Source organism: Egretta garzetta, unplaced genomic scaffold (genome assembly GCF_000687185.1).
Source record: "Egretta garzetta isolate BGI_Z169 unplaced genomic scaffold, ASM68718v1 scaffold372, whole genome shotgun sequence".
Classification (NCBI taxonomy): Eukaryota; Metazoa; Chordata; class Aves; order Pelecaniformes; family Ardeidae; genus Egretta; species Egretta garzetta.
This window is the reverse complement of record NW_009258889.1, coordinates 494747-500576: the sequence shown is the minus strand read 5'-3', so window position 1 is coordinate 500576 and position 5830 is coordinate 494747.

Genomic DNA, 5830 nt, shown 5'->3' with positions numbered 1-5830 from the left:
CCCCTCCCCCCAGTCCCCTCACAGTCTCTTCCCCATGTTCCCCTCCCCTCAGCCCCCCCACAGTTGCTCCCCTTCTTCCCCTCCCCTCAGCCCCCTCACAGCCTCTCCCCATGTTACCCTCCCCTCAGCACCCTCACAGTCTCTCCTCGTTACCCTCCCCTCAGCCCCCTCACAGCCTCTCCCCATGTTACCCTCCCCTCAGCACCCTCACAGTCTCCCCTCTCAATCCCGCCACAAATCTCCCCTCACAGCGTCCCCTCCCAAGGTTCCCCCAGGGCTGAGGCGCAGTGGGACCCAACGCCCCTGATGCAGTCCAAAGCGGCCAGGCCAGCCCTCCCTCTCCTGCCAGCCCTGAGCTCAGCGGGGTGACGTGCAGCCAAGGGACTCAGGGTGACACTGAAACCGATGCAGCAGCCCCTGCTGTGGCCTGGCTGATGGGCTTCTCCCCCTGCTTTCTGCACACCCATGGACTTATCCCCTGCTTCTTGACCCCCATGTGCAGCTGCGCCAGCCTCCGTGGTGGGGCTTTACCACGCGTGTGGGCAAATCTCCGACCTGAGATGATGGGAGCTGACCAGGGCCGAACCCAGACTTGCTTTACAAATCCCTTGTGCTCCGTCTAGACAGACTTCCCCAGCCTGAAAACAGGTTTATAAGTCTAGAAGCTCATATACTTCCATGGATTTCCATACCGGTTCCCAACCTGAGAAGCAGGTCGTATAAGCCTTGCTGACATGCCATGCCAATGCGGCAGCGGAGCTCCTTGTACCCAAACTGGTTGCCCGGGGCTGTTTTTGTCGCCTAAATGTTGGTATGTCCCCGAAAAGCAGCCACAACCCAAGGACAGACTGGAGAAGGGCACTGAGACAATCCTGAGGATGCGTTGATCAAGCCCATAAGCTGCGATGGATTAATCAGCAACATTTTACTGGTTTAAAGGAGATCTATAATGACACCTTCTTTTCCAAAGAGTGAGTTTGTCTTTTGTTTACTGCAAAACTCAAATTCATTACATTTAATTCCACATTTACATGCATTTCACTACATTTACTTGCAAATTCTGTATTTATTTACATGGTGCCCATCCTTCCTGAGGTCTGACTGTAATCACGCTGGAGGTCTCTTACAGGCCTCTGCTTTTATTGCCATATCACTCATTAGTTACATGAGTAAGCACGCTCTGGTTATGCCTGCCTTAATTTCCTTCAAAAACAGCAAGTTCCTGCCCCTTTTAGGATGGCTCAGTGTGGGACAGGGTTTGGTGTCCCACAGCAGCTCCAGACACAAGAGCAACAGCTTTTATTCGGCAGTGTTTTACTGTAATATAAGGCATTTGCCCCAGTTTAGGTTGAGGGACGTGTTTTGCTGTTGGCGATGGAGGGGTGGCAGTCAGGTCCGAGTGTCTGTCAGGCACAACCGAGGGCAGCAGTGCCCTTTGCTATCTGCCACTTCGACTTTTTAACAAGTTTGGCCAGTGCATTTGGCACTGCAGCTCGGATAACTTTGCGCGGTTGCCTTGCCCGTTACATCACTTGTCTTGGAGATGAAGGATTTGCTGGAGCAGCTGACGCCGGGAGACCCCCATAGCATTTTGCTCCCTTTACAACCCCCTTCTCTGCTGCTGGAATGACTCTGCAGCTCTAGCATGAAGTCAGGATGGAGATCGACCACTGGGGACAGAACCTGAGCAGTCCCACAGCGGCCACCTAGCTCCAGGAAGATGTTCATGCCGCCTGGTGCTAGCCAACACACTGATGCAACATCATCGGTCCTGCGGCTCTGACCGTGCAGCCACCGAGCAAGAGGCCCTGGCACCACCACCGCCGTGACAGGAGCTGGTGTGCTGGTGTGCCCACCAGGGCACTGCTACGTCCTCGATGTTGGGAATGGGGAGCAAATAGAAGGAATCGTGGAGGCCGTGATTCTTCTCCCATTTCGCTGGGAAAGCTCCTCTATCTTTACAGCAAGTGCCAGGCTTGCCACACCAGTGAAATCAGAGGGGGGCTGCGAGTCCTGGGGACAGAGTGGGAGAGGACAGAGATGCTTTGGAGGGAGGGAATCCTATACCCTGGGCAGTAGGGAATGAGGATCCTGCATCCTACAGCTTCTCTGTGGCACCATGTCCCCTTAGGATGGCCCCAGTTGCACTCTGCCATGGGATTGGAACAGCATTGGGTTGATGGCAGGAGGGAGAAGAAGCCCTTGACTGTTATCCGCTGCCCCTGGAAACAGGGCTGTGATTAAATACCCCAAAGGCTTAATAGTACTGCAGCGCTCGGGGTACCATAGCCCTCTGGTATCGGTATTGCAAGAGTCAGATGGCCTCACCCGATGGTAACACCAAACGCAGAACGAGCTCAGACCGAGCAGGAGGATTTTGTGTGAAGAAAGGAAACTGTTTGAAAGATGCTGCATAGCGAGCAAGTGAGCCCTACGACTGCAAACTTGCACCTAGGATTCCCAGCCTGGAGCCCAGTGTGCAGCTCCCTGCTCCCCCAGCTGATGGTTAGGTCCTAGCATGGGTTCCTGAGGACTTCACCTGCGGTGCTCAGGAGGTGCGGTGAAGCAGGTACTTAATGGAGAAGTCCTTTACTGAGGGACTTGTTCCAAGAGAAATTGCATAATAAAATCTGCACTGCTGCAGCCCGTTTCCAGCCTTCCTGTCTCCAAAACGAAGCTGCTTAAAGATACAGCTCCCAAGATGCTACCCCAAGATCCCGGCCAAAACATGGAAGTATCATTTCTATAGCCTGTGACCTCAAAACCTTACAGCCAAACAATTAACAATGTTTGAATAACTTCTGAGGAGCTCTGCACTGTAACTTGGAGTCACCGTGGCATCATCAGAGCAGTTCTCTTTGGGAGTAAGAGAGTCTTTTTTCTTTTTTCTCTGGTAAAGTTATGTCCCAGCACCCGTTACCTCCTCTCCCCCCAGCTGCTGCAGAAGGTGCTGCCTATTCTTCCTCCAAGCCTGCCCCTCTGGTTACTCTCACCCGGCACTCATGGGATTGTGAAGCAACTTTATGTGAAATAACTGTTGTTTCTGGCCTCTGATTTTCATTGTATGTGTGAATTCTTGTTGTGTTCAGGAAGTGGTGGTAACCCCTGGGACCGCAATCACGGTGCTGTTTTGTGTTTCGCTGTCTGTCTGTGCACTTCTGCAAACCTTTAGCTCCTTGAGCTACGGAGCCTAACTAACAACCCAAGTGGTCTCCTTGCTTCATTTTCTGCAGAACAAAGTACCTGCAGGTGGCTGGGCATGCTTTGTAGGTGCCATCCTGTCATTTAATACTGTTAAGCACCAGTCAGACCTGATTCTCCTTTCCTTTTCAGTATGTATTCATTATTTTAAAGCCATTTCCTACCTGGTTGTTGAACAGAATCTAGCGGGGACTGGATGCAAACACGGACATTACTGTGAACTGCTCAAAATCCTGCCCATCATCCGTCAATACCATCCTTTCTACTCGCATAGCCCTGAGGCGGGGGAATCATCCATTTAACGAGGAAGGCTATCTCACCGAAGTGAGAGTACCAGTTCAGGAAAAATCCGTAGTTTTCTGTCATCAGCATAATCCAATCTGTCACTCCCAGTGGTCCTTTTTTCTTATTTCCCAAATGTGAAGCCCTTTTGCTGGAGCTGGCCTGTAATTTTGCCATGCCTGACAAACCGTTATGAAAAAACTCTCTATAAATCTGTCTTTACACTCTCACCCTGGGTCGTTGCTGTAGAAATCATAGTTTGCACTTTGTCTGAGGGACAGCAGTCCATTTGCTTTACTTTTGAAGAGTCAAACTGCTATGAAAATTGTCTGTCTGGGCTCTGCTACGCTGCAGTTTTGTCCATCTGAGACCAGCTCTCACCCAGCCTCACCGTCAGTTTGAAAATCCTATTTCTATCCATAACATAGGAATCTGGGCAAGTTTCATGTCTGCCAGCTCACTTTTAGCAGTTGCAATCAGTGGTTTGTGGGTGCTTTCAGCCAACATGGGCCAAAATGAAGACATGAAACTTTTTTCTCCCTGCAGATTACAGCGGCAGACCCTGAGCACATGGAAATGCAGGGTGCCCATAGGTATGCTCCGGCCATTTGAGATGGGAAGAGTTCAGCATTTTCCACCTCCCTCCTCTCTGCCTTGTCCCTCTGTCAGAGGCTTGGCCTTCCCCATTACATGGTCAGTAGGAGGGAGCATTTGCAAGCTCTTCAGGTGCTGCAGGTCACAGCTTGGCATTAGCTTAATCCCAGGTGAATGACAGTCCAAGTTAACGTGCTTGAGCTGTGAGCTCCGGCAGCAAGCACCGCTCGCGCTCCCGTCTGCTAAGTTCACGGCAGAATCTGCCTCTTGCCTGAACCTGCATCTCAGAGAAAGACCTCATCCTTCCCACCAGAGCTGGTGCCTCTATCTGTTCTTTCTTCTGTTAGAATCACAGAATCAATCGTTTAGGTTGGAAAAGCCCTTTAAGATCACCAAGCCCAACCGTTACCCTAACCCTGCCATCCCACCACTAAACCCTGTCCCTCAGCACCTCGTCTGCCCGGCTTTTAAATACCCCCAGGGATGGGGACTCAACCCCTTCCCTGGGCAGCCCCTTCCAGTGCTTGACAGCCCTTTTGGGGAAGAAATTTTTCCCAATGTCCAACCTAAACCTCCCCTGGCACAACTTGAGGCCATTTCCGCTCATCCTATCGCCCGTTACCTGGGAGAAGAAACCAACACCCACACTCCATGCATCTCCAAGCACTGACATATTAGCATCTTTGAACCTCTGCCCCAAGGTGGGGGATCGGGAGATACTCCGTCCCTCAAAAAATGTCTTCACATTCCTCCTCACCCACTTCTGTCCTCTGCTCTTCCCGTGAAGGCATTGCAGAGATGAGATCAAGGGCTCAGCACATTTTACTACACTAAGCATTGCTCCTTTCCATCAAATGCGATCCAAGCATTTATTAACCTACTTGGATAGACTGCATAATTCTTTTGTGGAAGTAAATTCGTCACTATAAATCTCATAGTTCAGCCGTTTTTCTCTCTCTGCGTCTAGCTTTCTTTTTTTTTATTGGTAGCAGTGCTCTCAGCCACCCAGTGACTTCCACATAAGTGTTCAAGACGACATTTGGAAATGCCCTCCTTGCATCCTGGCTGACAGCCCTTATTTTTTGCTGCAGCAAAATCTGATGTTCCCATGAAAACTCTGCCTGAGCTCGAAGTCTCGCCATCATCCTGTTAGTCACCCCTCTGCAAAATTCTGCTGAGCCTTTGAAAAGCCATGGGCACATTGATCGCCTTTTTCCCCTGCTCTGCCATTGTCCTGGCTGGTGGAGGTAGCCACAACAGTACGGCTCTGCTGTTGGTCCTGCTCCATGGAGCCTTGACTGTCCCTCTGCCTCAGTCCTCTTCTTTAAAGGAACTCTTGGCGTTAGTCACAGCTTTAGTGCAAGGCCTTTGGTTATCTCTAGAAGCTTCATTCCTGGAAAGTTCTCCCTACCTTATCAAGGGTTAATCCTGTCTTGTCCACCAACTCATAAGCTTTTTTGCTTTGGGCTCAACTCCTCACACCTGTTAAAAAACTTTATTTCTTATGAAAGACTCTCTTGAACTCCCAGTCACCCAGAGAGCAATCCCAATCTCTTCCGTAGTGTCAGCCTCTCTCCATCGCCTGGTTAAAAGCCAACTCTGTGAAATGTTTTGGGTTTAGGTGGCAGACAGGTCCCTCATCTTCTGTGTTAGGCTCTGAGTTAACTCTGTCCACGTTCTCGGGGCACGGTAAAGCCTCAAAGTTGGCTGCCCTGTCCTTGCCTAGGCACCGTCACGTGCCATCATGCATCCG